The sequence below is a fragment of the Myotis daubentonii genome, chromosome 19 (genome assembly GCF_963259705.1).
Source record: "Myotis daubentonii chromosome 19, mMyoDau2.1, whole genome shotgun sequence".
Lineage (NCBI taxonomy): Eukaryota > Metazoa > Chordata > Mammalia > Chiroptera > Vespertilionidae > Myotis > Myotis daubentonii.
Genome location: NC_081858.1, coordinates 7,920,121 through 7,934,517, shown reverse-complemented (window position 1 = coordinate 7,934,517; position 14,397 = coordinate 7,920,121). Strand labels below are relative to the sequence as shown.

The 14,397-nt window shown below is 48.4% G+C and overlaps 1 long non-coding RNA gene across 2 annotated transcripts; it reads left to right on the top strand.

Moving 5' to 3' along the window:
• The first annotated feature begins 2,839 nt into the window (after positions 1 to 2,839).
• Positions 2,840 to 12,941, top strand: LOC132221594 (uncharacterized). Of its 2 annotated transcripts, XR_009450042.1 has the most exons (4): positions 2,840 to 3,148; positions 6,816 to 7,015; positions 8,582 to 8,738; positions 9,647 to 12,941. It is a non-coding gene; the product is annotated as an uncharacterized LOC132221594 (long non-coding RNA). The 2 variants fall into 2 exon arrangements; XR_009450041.1 differs by lacking the exon at positions 8,582 to 8,738.
• The last annotated feature ends 1,456 nt before the right edge of the window (positions 12,942 to 14,397 follow it).

Below are 14,397 nucleotides of genomic sequence, written 5' to 3'. Positions count from 1 at the left end.
AATTTTATAATAAGCCCTGCAGTCCTACCTGCAAAATCAGAAAGGCTTTTATCGGATAAGTTGCCAGGCCCCCTGAGGAAAGATCCAGAGTCAAATCCCTGGACGTAATGACGTCAAGGATCTCATCGAGATGAGGTCGCCCTGGATTAGAGTGGGACCTAGGTCCAATATAAGTGTCCTTACAAGAGCAGAGAAGGGGAGATGACCGGCACATGGCAGGGCCACATGAAGTCAGAGGCAGAGACTGGAGGGATGCGGCCACAGCCAAGGAAGCTGGCAGCCACCAGAAGCCAGCGGAGACAAGGAATGAGCCCCCACCCCCACCCCTCAGAGCCTTCGGAGGGAGCACAGCCCTCGATTTCAGCCAGGTCTCCAGGACTGTGTGAGAATACATTTCTGGGTTTTTGTGAGCCCCCCAATTTGTGACCATCTGGCACGGCCACCCCAGAAAAGGAACATGTCCCATGGCATCTTCAATGGGGAATGCGACCACCTGTCTCCACTGGGTAGTTCTGAGGATGAAGAAGATGACTCGGCGGGTTTCCTGCCTTAAACTGTTTTGGTAGAAGCCAGCACGGGGCCTATACAACCTGATCATTAAGAGCAGGCTGACTCGGGTTCAAATCCCAGCCTCCTTTGTAAGAGCTGTGCAGTCTTGGACAAGTGACTCAACCTCTCTGAACTTCAGTTTCTTCGTCTATAAAGTAGGGGTAGCAATACGCCTATATCATGAGATAATGGGATGATTCAGAAGATGTGTCTGATGGGCCTGATATGCAGAAAATGCTTGGTGAACGGCGGCCGGCATGACTCTTCGGGGCAAATCCATCTGGCTTCGCAGACCTGTGGCAAGAAGCCGATGCGGTTATGGACTGGCCTGTGGCTGGGGGATCCACAAAGCTCAATGCCTGGCTGGCGCGGCTCTTTTCCTTCTGAAGGAAAGTCCTGGCTGTCTCAGAGGTGCCTTGTGAAGTAGCCAGGCATTCCGGGCAGCCGCTCCATTGTTCCTCGCTGATGCCAATGGTGATAGAAAGCCGTGCAAGGCAGCCCCCAGGCATCACCCCGTGTCTGCAACGAACCTTCTCCAGGCGGGACCTCGAACCAAGCCGTGTGGCTCCATGGCCGGTCCTGCTCCTCTGCCCGAGTGTGTCTGTGTCCAGAAGGCTCCACCGCCCATGACCCTCCTACAGGCTGCCTAGAAGGGGCACATCCTTTCTACTCTGTTAAAAGGACATTTTTCCAATGAGACCGGGTCATGTTTCAAACTGCATGGCCAAGGTATCGGGAGCCAGTAAAAGGGGGCATTTAACACCGTATTTATTTTGACTGGCAAAACAGGTCACGGCTGTAAAAGAAACAGCTCTTGAGAGCGAGGGAGGCAGCCTCGCCGGCTCTGGGCTCACTCTCTTCTACCCACACACACGCTGTTTAAAGCATTCCAGGGCTGCTGCCAACTTTCCTGGCAGAGCTCTTATTTCTTTACATGTATGTTGCATTCCATCTGTTTAATGTGCGCTCTGTGCCATTCGTGGATTTTGGCAGGGCCTGGCGAGGTGGCATGGCATGTTCAGGCTTGTTCTAAGCAAAACAGGGCAGGAGGCGGAGGGAGCCTGGAGGTCGGGGCAGGAGTCCTATTTCGCTTTGGCTCAGGGGGGCCTGGAGTTGCAAAGACCAGAGGGCCATCGCTTGGCAGTTTGCGGCTGAATCCCATTCTCCAGATGCGGCTGAATCCCATGCATGCCACTCCTGTGGCTCACCCTACACGAGGGGGCCGGTGGGTGAGGTGGGACCGTTTCTGATACACGGCCAGAAAGAGAAAGGGGATGGAGGAAGGTAACAGTGGGGAAATCCACGCCCCCTCATGACTCTGGGGTTTCCCTGGAACCATTCTGAGGCCTTGAAGGCCAAAAAAATGCCAACATCCAGATCTGATCCGTAGCCCTGAGGCCTCCAGAAAACTGAACTGAAACTTGATGCTATTCTCAAGAACCACTAAATGTTTGGTGGGAGAAGCTGAGGCAACCTGCTGCACTTGGAGTCTTGTTTCACCCACTTGGAAAGCAGGAAAGCTGGTTTCTGCACCCCAAAACCTCTGGTGAGATCCAGTTTAAAAATGAAAGGTGCCAGTCTGGTGGGGGAGAAACAAAGCCGTCTATGGCCTGCCTGGTTTTGCTTGGCGGTAAGTGTCGGCCTTCGGACTGAAGGGCTGCGGGTCGATTCTGGTCAAGGGCACGTACCTCGGTTGCAGGCTCCATCCTCGGCCCGGTCGGGGTGCGTGCAGGAGGCAACCAATCCATGTGTGTCTCTCACATCGATATTTCTCTCTCTCTGCCTCTCCCCCTCCCTTCCACTCTGAAAATCAATGGAAAAAATATCCTGGGGTGAGGCTTAACAAAAAAACAAAACACACACACAAAAAAACCAAACCCTCTAGACACTATTGTCGATGTCGGGTGACCCAAACCACTGCACGGCTTGACTCAAATGTTCGCTTTTCCTCTGGTTCCTATTGAGCAGAGCTCTTTGAAATGAGGAAATGGAACACTCCGGACAGAGGAAGGAAGATGCCAGGGTTAAAAAGTGCGTAAGCGTTCTCACGTAGGAAGAAGTCTGCAGCCTCATTTTTCCTTCGTCGCGTCCAGCCAGGAGTGTGAACAGAATCCCCCTGTTAGGAAGCGGAATTACTCACCTGAGTGGGGAGAGATGACATGGCACAGGGCAAAACAAGCTCCAGCTCCTAATGAGAAACAGCCCGTGTGGGATAAAGCGAGCAGCGCGCATTGTGTAATCCGGGTTGGCCGGCTGCGAGGGGGGAGGGAGTGTTCAGGGGGGAGGGAGGGCCCAGCGGGAACATGTTTCAGATGGGACTGGAGGTCCTGGAGCCCATCCTGATCCTCTGGGTTGGAATTTCTGACTCCTCTCCGCCTTGACTCAGAATAGGAACCGGTATCCTGACCGCGCGCTGCTTTTTATAGAATTCAACTTTCTGGCCAACTTCCTCCAGAGATCATCCCTCATCGGCTCTCAACGGTACGCCAATCATCCGCTGGAAGGGAGGGGAGCACGGACCTGTGTGCCCCAAACACAGCCCAGGCCCAGAGCACAAGACAGACAGCAGGGACGGCGTCTGGCGCGGGTGCCCGGCCTGGTAAGTACGACGTGTTCGTACAGGTTGGGAAACCGTCTGGCTCATCTCTGTGCTTTCTCTCTCTCTCTCTCTCTCCCTCTCCCACTTCTTCTAACTTGGATCTCATCGTTCGGCGGTGACGCTGGCCAAGTTCACGTTTGCCAGTTGCCGAGTGGATAATGGATGGTTTGTGAGATTAGTAATGCGCGAAGGATGAGGAGTGGGGCAGCCAAGTGCATCCCGTCTGTGCGGTAAAATGACTTCCCTTGATCCCCACGCAGCCCGAGAGACTAGCCCCGTGTGGACAGAAATCAACAAGGATGAGGACAGAATGACTTCATGGCCATTCATTCTGTCACCATCTTTGCACTGGTAACCACCCCCACTCCCACCCCGGCCCGGGACCCCCCTTTCCCCAGCAGTCAGTTACCAGGGGTCATTTCTTGTGTGTAAGGTATCCTGGAGTTTGGAAGCCCAGAGGGGACATTAGTGGGATGCAAAGGGCTTAGCAGTCCCTCATTGAAGCTGGGTTTTGTTTTCAGTGCTTCGAGGAGGATGGGAACAGGGGAGTTGGAAGCTGCTTGTAGTTGGGAGCCGTCTCCTGCCAGGTCCTCGCAGCTTTAAGGGATATCCAGTTTTAGGTTTACAGTACTACATTCTGGCTCGTTGAAATCGCATCTAAACGTTGCCAGAATGTGTCATAAACTACAAAATCTGTACAAAAATATACCGACATGATGGTTCTGCAGCCTTGAGTCAGAGCGGTCGGGAGCAGCATGTCCCAGAAGCATTGATCTTGCACCATCTCACCACGGATGTGGGTCACCTGGGGCAATTATCATTCATGGGATTCCGACCCTGGTGTGACCGGCTGGCTCAGCTGCTTAGAACACCACGTGAAAGGGCTGAGGAGTCGGCCTCACCCTGTCCCCTGGCCACCAATGGCATCCCTACCTGTGCCACACCAGGCAAGGGCCTGGGGATCGAGCCCAGAGAACCATCCCCGCTTGCTCCTGGAAAAAAAGTCCCACGTGCTCTGCTCACCTGGCCGGTCTCAGCTCCACTTACCTTTTGCTCATTGGGCTCTAGACACAAAGCCTCTTCTTTCGGATCCTCCGGCTGGCCAGTTCCCTCCTGCCTCTGAGCCTTTGCACATGCTATTCCCCCTGCTAGGAAGCCTCTTTTCCGGGCTGGCTTCTGCTCCTCTTCCAGCCTTCTGTTTGCAGGCGGATTGTTCACGGGAGCCTGACCTCTGTAGCTGTCTTAGTCCACTTGGGCCGCTATAACAAAAACATCATAGATTGGGTGACTTAAACGACACAGTTTTCCCTCACAGTTCTGGAGTCTGGAAAGTCCAACGTCAAGGCACTGGCAGATTTGGTGTCTGGTGAGAGCCCTGTTCTTAGTGCCTTCTCTGTGGCCTCACGTGGAGCTCTCCGCGGTCCCTTTCATAAGGGCGCTAATCCCATTCACAAGGGGTCCACCCTCAAGACCTAATCACCTCCCAGAGGTCCCATCTCCTAATGCCATCACCGTAGGGGTTAAGATTTCCATATGCGAATTAAGGGAGCCACAGAAGTCAGCCCACAGACGCAGCACTTAGGAAAATGATCACTTAAGCTTCTGCTTCATATCTGATTGAACACCGCTTCTCAAATGGCGACATGCACACGAATCCCCTGGAGATCACGTTAAAGTGCAGGTTCTGACTCAGCAGGTCTGGGGCGGAGCCTGGGACTCTGCGACTCTAACCAACTCCCAGGTGATGCCGATGCCAAAAGTCCATGGACCACACACCCTGAGGCAATGGAACCAACCTTTCTCAATCAGGGTTCCAAGAGAGAAAAAAGTCTGACATAAAATGAGTTGGGCTTCCATTTCCTCAGGTTTCTCCACCTCCAGGCTGCTTACATTGGGAGCCAGGTCATTCTTTATGGTGGGGCCCTCCTGTGCTTGTAGGATGTTGAATAGCACCCCTAGGCTCTACCCACTAGATGCCAGGCGCACTATCCCCCCGTTTGGGCAACCAAAAATATCTCCAGACGTTGCTCAATGTCGCTTGGAAGGTGGTGACAAGAGAACCATTGCCTTAGGACATTAGGGCGTCATTCTTTGGCATTCCCTGTGAAGAAGGGTGGGCAGTCTAAGGCAGTGTTTTCTTTCTTTTTTAAAAATTTTTTTATTTATTTCAGAGAGGAAGAGAGAAATAGAAACATCCTATATCATAAAAGGCTAATATGCAAATCGACCAAATGGCAGAACAACCGGTTGCTATGATGTGCACTGATCACCAGGGGCAGATGCTCAACGCAGGAGCTTCCCCCTGGTGGTCAGTGTGCTCCCACAGGGGAGCACTGCTCAGCCAGAAGCCAGGCTCATGGCCGGCGAGCGCAGTGGGGAATGGGCCTGAGCTGTCAGTTGGACATGCCTTGAGGGCTCCCAGACAGCAAGAGGGCACAGGCTGCGCTGAGGGCCCCGCCTCCGCCTCCGAGGGCATGAATTTCATGCACCAGGCTTCTAGTCAGTGATAAGAAAGAATCATTGATTGGCTGCTGGGGATCGGGCCCGCACAACTGGTCATGTGGCCTTGACTGGAATCAAACCCAGAACCCTTCAGTTCACAGGCCAATGCTTTATCCACTGAGCCAAACTGACTAGGGCCAAGGCAGTGTTTCCTTCCAGGCTATCATCCCATTGCCTAGCACAGTGCTCTACATACGGCAGTCCCCCGGGATGTATTTGAATAAATGAATGAACGAAAAGAAATGAATGAACATGAACTCCCAAATCCTGCTTGGCTGGTAGGTGAACAGAACTGCATTCACACAACCTCCAACCTTCTCCACCCCACTCTCTCCTTCAAAAAAACATCAAACTTGTGGGCCAGTTGTCATTCATGGCACAATTTTTCTAAATGGAGCATTTTCCAAAAGTAAATGTCCTTTTGGGGGGAAAAAATGCAAAGAAAGATTCTTATTTGAGATCTTTTTGAAAAATGTCTCCAGTGACTGAAATCCTCCTACTGTAAATACCCAGAGGATTGCATTTGCTTAAACAAAATTAAAAAAAAAACCAAACTGCTGTTTTTAGTCTCAAGTGTAGAAAGTACTTGAAAATCATATCCTTTTTTTTTTTTTGAGCATCTGACTGAGAAAATTATAAAATGGTAGAATTAATTTTGGTTCTAGATTGTGTTTCTAAGACGTCAGCTCAGACTGAGGCCTCACGGATAAAGTAGTGTCAGGGACTTATATTTTAAGAATCCCTGTCGTAATAACACCAGGAAATAAGGTGAATTCATTCAATTTGCTTGTCTCTGCACCCTCAGAGACTCGTTTTCAAACCAAATTGCTGTGTAGAAAACAAAGCCTTCTCCCTCTTTTCTTCCAAACGTTTGGGCAAGTGGGATTTAGAGCACTGAAGAAGTTTCTGGAAAAGAATATGGTGATGGTGATGACATTCCAATGCTCTTCTAAGTGTATCCTTCTTTACCCAGTAGAGGCAGAAAATCTCTCCTACTTTGTATGCCTGTGATGCCATCGATTGATAGTGTCTGCATGCATGGTTTATGGAAAAGTGTGCTGTGATCAATTGGTAATGTCTGCCACAGGCAGAGGTGTAGAGAGTGGTGGAACAGCTGTGTGTTTGCCATTCCTGGATCCTGATATGCTTTTCTCCTCTAACACAGGTGTCCCAGGCAAAAAGAGAGTGTCAAGGAGGAGAAGGCATAACATGCCTGACTCCATTATACAGACACACCAAGTCAGCACTTCAACTCAAGAGACCTCCCAAAACAGACATGGCACAGAAACACACTGTTGGAAGAAATTCCCCTTCCTTCTGTGGACATACTGGAATAGGAGACCGTCCGTGTGGCTCCCTCTCGGGGTGAGTATGGCCAGGCCAGGCCATTAACACCCATCCAGTCACCTGACATTGCACTTTGTCACTGTGACATCATATCTACTGAAACAACACATCCTCCATCCTTGGAATAAAAAGATCTTTGCATAAGACTTACTAAATCTGAACATGAATCATATTCATCATTAGTCAGTTGGCTTGCTGTCCACAATGTTTAAATGAAGGGAAACAGAAAAAATAGAAAAAGACCAGTTTAGGATCTTCAAGACGCTGATGAATAAGTGATGATGCGGGGAAAGCAACAGTGACCCTAAGAAAAAAAACTCAAAGTGAAAAAAAATCCACGAAGAGGCTCTTAATGTTCAATATTCGTCTTTATTTCAAAAATAAGGAGAGGGATGGTTAAAGAGATGAATTCACATTTGAATAGAGTCCAAATGACTTAGGAATTATTTGTATTCTAATATTTCAGATGGACAAGGAGCGATATTACAGTTACGTGATGCATTAGGGGTCGAAATGAAATGGGAATACTTCTTTCATTTAAAAGCAATTTTCTTGCCTTTGCGGTCCCTGAGAGTTTCCTAGCTTGTGAGTGACACGCAGCCCCCTCCTCCCTGGACTCCTGTTTCACATCCAACCTGTTTAGGGGAGGGGGGAGAATGGAGTTTGTAGTTGTGAGAGCTCCTTTTTTAAAATCATGTGGCTACAAGGGAGGGCTTTCCACGTAGAGTTGAGAGGCCAGTCGTTTTGAATCTAAATTAGAAAGTTTGGGGAATAGCGGGACGGCAGAAACACACCTGAACTGGAGGGTGGTTTTGGAACCTCCCCCTCAGGGAAGATACCACCATGAGACCCATCACTGCCGAGTGGGGCAAAACAGGAAGTGCCAGCTTGGAAAGACAGGAAGCAGGTGGCCGAGTTCTCCTCCACCGCATCTCAAAAATAGAGCCTGTGGGGTGGCCCCCTCAAGCACAATTTAACTGTAGACCCAGCAACCACTTATTGAGTACCTACTATGTGCCAGGGCCTACGCTAAGAGCTCTCACATAGGGCATCTCATTAAGCCCCGGTGACAAGCAGGATCATCCTAGCAGATTCCGCCCCCCTCCCCTTCCTAAGGGTGGATTTGATAGTTACCAGCACAGGGCTTCTCAGCCTCAGCACTACTGGCATTTAGGCGGGATCGTTCTCTGTTGTTGGGAACTGCTCTGTGCGCAGTAGGATGTTTAAGCAGCATCCCTGGCCCCCACCCACTAGATGCCAATAGCATACCCCGCCTTAGTGACGACAACCAAAAAATGTCTCTAGACATCGCCAACTGTCCCCTAGAAGGGCAAACTTATCCCCAGCTGAGACCCTCTTCCTTCGAGACGGAATGGTTTGAATGCCCAGGCAGCCACAGGTAAACATGCCTTTGATTCCCTCCGAGGGTCTGACGCAGGGGTGCTCAGACCTGAGCGGGCCATACACAATACCGTACATACTCTACTCGACGGGCAGGAATTTTCAAGGGGAATTTGATTCCATCCCTGTTTGCCTTACGTGCTGGCATGAGAACCAACCTCTCTCTTAAATTTACCTGCACAGGCCCCTGGGGAGCCCTACGGTGGTCACAGCGGTCTTTCCAGCACAGAATCTGAGCCGCCCAGACTTCTCCCATGAAGCCGATGACGCTGACCGCCAGTTCTGAACACGGGGCCCGGCGTCGGGCCCCCTCACCGCATCCTCATGCTGACACCCACAGGTAGGCACTCTGACTGCCCCGTGTCGAGAGGAGACCCTGAGGGTCACCCAGGCTGAAAGACTTGCCACCAATCACACAGCCAGTCAATGGTGGGACCCCTTGGATGCCACGCTGTCTTGCTTTTCAATAGAAAATATGCACAGCGAACACTCAATAACGATTAGCAACTGTTTACTAGTGGGAAACCAATCTGTCTAATTTGATCGTGAACTGTTATTCACAATTGTTTCCCTGAATCAAACAAGACTGATCGAATTGGCCAAGCCTCCCAACACCACGGCGAGCGGGGCTGCAGATACTCAGGAAGTGTATGTACATATCCCCCGAAGTGTGTTTCTCTTCCAAAACACAAAACAGCAGCTACCCAAACGTCATTAACTGTCAAAACAAGGCAGATCATTTCATTTGAAGCTTCTAAGAAGACTGGAGTGTTGGCAGGTCCTAAAAATAATCACAGCCTTACTTGCCACATCCCCGTATTGTTGCACATTTGCAACTACATCCATTTCCCCACGTGGCTGGGTGCTTCTCGAGGTCCGGGACTGTCTTACTCATCATCACTAGACCCTACTCCATTGAGTTAGTGCAGTGGTTGGCAAACCGTGGCTTGCAAGCCACATGCGGCTCTTTGGCCCCTTCAGTGTGGCTCTTCCACAAAATACCGACTTCTGCGCATGGGCCACGAAGTTTCAATCGCACTGTACGTGCGCGCCCACACATGGTATTTTGTGGAAGAGCCACACTCAAGGGGCCAAAGAGCCTCATGTGGCTCGCGAGCCGCGGTTTGCCGACCACGGAGTTAGTGGGTAAGACATGAATGTACTTCCTAGAACCTAGCACGTAGGCAGACTTTGTCTCCGTTCTCAGTACCTGTGCGTGGTCTATATTTTTTATGTCCTTTCTCCTAGGAAGAGACTGAAGCTGAAGTAGATAAAGTGACTGGCCCAAGGTCACTCCTTGGTAAACTGTGGGTCCAGGCTGCCAACTCAGGTCTCAAGCTTTGAGCCCCAGATCTCATGCTTTTCACCCTAAGGGCTTCTAAAGTAAAGGTGGGTTGGGAACCTCAGGTGCTAGGTTTGGCCTTGATGTCTAACATTTCTGAACTCTCTTACTGTTAAGCAAATTAAAATAGGAATATCGCATCCCACAAGCCTTTTACATACAAGGATTCAGCCACCTGTGCTTGGGGAGAGAGGGACAGTGTCATGAGTATAGGTAGCTCCCATAGCAGGCTACGGGATGTGTGCATGTCCAGGGTGAGTTTTGGGTGGGACCTGAGGTTGGCTATACCTTGTCAGGCTCAGCAATCACTAACCTCTCCTCGTATGTGGCCTTGGCTGCCCTGAGTGGCAGTCCAGTGTTTATAAATGTTTTTAACGTGTTTAAGGACCGTCATTTCTCACACAATATGCCCCCTAAATACAAGAAAAGCACTTCATTGGTTCTCCACCAAAGAACAATGTGGGATTCTGGCTGGTCAGAACCTAATGTATTGAGAGATGGTCTATGATGACCAATGTGGCTGCTTTCTAAAGGATTTTTGAGGGATATATGTGACTATTACCAAATACGCTGATTTTTGATCCCAAGATATACCTGAGAATTATTGGGAAAACATCAAAACCAGACCTTAATTTATGAAGTCATAAATTAAAACAAGAAAGAAAAACAATTTTAACTTTGACTTTTTTTTTGGAGTGCTAGGCATGGTTCTATGAAATTGACCTGTACTAACTCATTTAATCATCATAACATGCCTATTTGGTAACTTGCCCAAGGACATAACTAGGGAGTGGTAGAAGCAGGAGTTGAACTCAGGTAGATGGGGCCCCTCTACACTAAACCACATTCTTATCTCCACAACCGGGTGGACTTGGAGTAGAGGTCCTCATCCTTCCATCTCCCCAGACCTGACCCTGTCCTGTTACCACTGGGAAGTCAACAAAGACTCGTTTTGATGTGTTTCAACCTCTTAGATTGTTGACAGGCCTTTACAATTCTTTGACAAGGGAAAAAAGGAACAGTTCAACATTTCGAGGCAATCTATGGCTTGGTAAACACACCGAAAGGAGTGGGAACAGGGTGAGAACGTGAGAGAGACATGGCTTCACCGTTACCTGCAGAGGGTGTTAGAACACATAACCGTGGCCGGTCACTCTCCATGGAAAACACAACCTCTGTGCAATGTTTTGTTCGTGTTATTGTTTGTTCGTGTGAAGAGATTACAAACGAAAAGTTAAATATTATAGTGAGAACTCTATTAATTGGGCCAGGCGTTGAATGCAGGCCTGTATTTGTCCTAACTCTGAAAAATGCTTTGTGAAGCCCAATTCTTTCAGGCAAGGCAGCAGGGGAAGGGCTTGGCCTACTCAAGACCGCTGTTTTCAAGCAAGCTGACAGCTGCTTTGCACTTTGCCAGGGTTCCTTTAATGAGCTCATGACAAAGAGCTCTGAGGTGTCCTCTGCAGCCAGTCCTGGAGGAGCTCTGCGTAGGAAACACTGACGGAGTCCTTAGCACCTGAAATACCAGAAACACTCTGAAAACGCATAATGCAATGAATGGATCTGCCACTTCAGACTGGTCTTCTGTAACCGGCAGGTCTTTTTCGGTGGCAAGCAACAAAAAAACGACTCCGATTCGCTGAAACAGAAAAGAGTGCTTGCCAGCGTTCAGCATGGCTGACTCCCTATGCTTAAAGGACACCAGCAGGATTCTGACTTTGCCCATTTCCTGGTTTTTTGTCCTTGGTGTTCACTCCCTTCGCAAGCAGGCTTTCCCTAAATGGTGTTAAGACTGTTCCTGGCACTTTCAGCCTTATATTCTACCAGCTTAGCATCCCTGTCTAAAGAGAGGACCTATTTCTGAGTCGTTCCAGCAAAAATATCCCAGGGCTGTCTCTGATTGGCCCAGCTTGGGTCACATGCTCATCCTTGAGCCAATCCTAGTGGCCAGAGCAATGTAGCACTCTCATTAGTCAGGTCTGAGTCACGCCTATCTTTAAAACTTGGATGTGAGCAGGCCAGCTTGAACCACAAGGATCAAGAGCGAGGAGCATTTCCCCAGAGAACTATCCAGATTCTGATGCCAGACAATGGGGGCAGGGAGGAAGGGGTGGTGGATGCTGAACAGGCAAAGCCAATGGAAGTCCTTGGAACCTTCTCTCTGAATTATCTCCAACAAGTAAAGTGTTACTAAGCAGAGGAACTTCATGTGGTTTACAAGCATAATTTAGAAATTTGCTTAGATATCTGAGGTTTCAAACATGGCCTGTTTTGGCTACAACATTTTGGAAATATTTTCTGCAAATTGCACTCACCCACATGGCTTGAAGCTTTGGGATTTTTCGTTCTTTCTATCTTTCTTTTCTTTCTTCCCCTTTTTTTTTTTTTTAAATTCTTGGAACAAGTCCTTAAGAAAAAAAGAGGAACAAAAATGCCACAGAATGATTCGAAACAGGCGACTCTGAGAGCAGTGGAGATGGCAAATTAGCACAGTGGATGGAGATTCCTTCTGTCCTGATGACATTTCTTAGGGTTCCTCTCGGCCTCTCTTTTTTTTTATATATGTTAATGACTGTGTTCCTAATTACAAAAGCAATACCCGCCCAGTTCAGAAAGAACTGAATGCATACGAAAGTACTACACACACACTCACGCACACACATGTACACGCACACGCACACACCCGCGTGCACACACACTATGGCCCGCCATTTTAGTTAGAAACATCTAGTTAATGAGTACCATGTCCTCGGCCTTGTCCAGGCACTATCCTAGCCCCATTTCACAAATGAGGACGCTGAGGTTTACAGCATCCAAGTTGATAAGTGGAGGACTTAGGAATTAAACTCATGTCTTTGTGTCCTCAAAGCCCTTGTCCTTATCCATTCTGTTATTCCTCCAAAATTAAGAGTTCCAAAATGAACCTTACAAAAATGGCAGATTGACCATAATGTTCTATCACCTGCTTTTTTAAAAAATATATATATTTTATTGATTTTTTTTTTACAGAGAGGAAGGGAGAGGAATAGAGAGTTAGAAACATCGATGAGAGAGAAACATCAATCAGCGGCCTCCTGCACACCTCCCACTGGGATGTGCCTGCAACCAAGGTACATGCCCTTGACTGGAATCGAACCTGGGACCCTTCAGTCCTCAGGCTGATGCTCCATCCACTGAGCCAAACCAGTCAGGAAACCTGCTTTTTTTTTTTTTTTTTTTTTTTTTTTTTTTTTTTAAATATACCACGTTTTCCCATGCCATTTCATATACTTCTATGTAACTTTTTTGGGCTGTATTGTAGCATCATTGACTCAACGAATCCCCATTTGCTGGACATTTAGGTTACTTCTAATGTTTCGGAATTATATTCATGCTCCAGGGAACCACGTTGGGGGAACATTTTCACACCCATCTCTGATTACATCCTTAGGAAAATTCCTAGAATTGCTGGATCAAAAGGACTAGATACATTTTTTTTGAATATTTTCTTTTTTACAGAATGGAAGGGAGAGGGATAGAGAGTTAGAAACATCGATGAGAGAGACACATTGATCAGCTGCTTCCTGCACACTCCCTACTGGGGATGTGCCCGCAACCAAGGTACATGCCCTTGACCGGAATCGAATTTGGGACCCTTCACTCCCCAGGCCAACGCTCTATCCAGTGAGCCAAACCAGCTAGGGCTAAAAGGACTAGATATTTTTAGTGTTTACTACCTATTACCAAATTGTTCTTCAGAAAAGCATGCCCAGTGCACAATCCCACAGCAATGTCTGAATTTCTGTTTCCTCACTCTGTCCCATTCTGCCTCTTCCTCCGAGATTACTAGTCATTAGCTAATTGCGCCTCTCATTCCCTGCAATGGGCAATGGGAACCTTTTCAAAGTACATCACTTAACAGTATTCAAATGACCTAAGCCAGCGGTTCTCAACCTGTGGGTCGCGACCCCTTTGGGGGTCGAACGACCTTTTCATAGGGGTCGCCTAAGACCATCGGAAAACACATATATAATTACATATTGTTTTTGTGATTAATCACTATGCTTTAATTATGTTCAATTTGTAACAATGAAATTGGGGATGACCACAACATGAGGAACTGTATTAAAGGGTTGCGGCATTAGGAAGGTTGAGAACCACTGACTTCTAAGCAAATGCAGTGGTAAGGATTTGTCAGTGATGATTTGCATCCCTATCACTGTTACCATCCGAATTGGGAGAGTTCATAGCCTTTCTTCCCCAGCCCATGGGACTGAATCCATCGCCTCGGCCCACGACTCCAGCCTGTGTCATGAAGATAACTCTGGGTCCAAGTGGGGAGTGATACGTTGGCTCAAGTAAAAGACAGCAGAAGGCTGACCTGCGATAGTGATCCTCACTTGTGACATAAGTGGTTATGTTGACATGGAGCCCGTCCCACTAACCATCTGATGCTCTGGGCCCCTTGTGCCCTTAACCACTCTCCACGCTCCTGTCCACTCTAATCGGACCCAATACAGAATTGAAGACATAAATTGGGGTGATTTCTTGACCTGCCACCTGTCAGGACCCATGTCATAGCAACATTCATTCAAATATTTATTGAGGACTACTGTGCATGGCCGTATTCTAGAAAATTGGGATCTACCAGATCCCTGCCCTCACTGAGCTTACACTC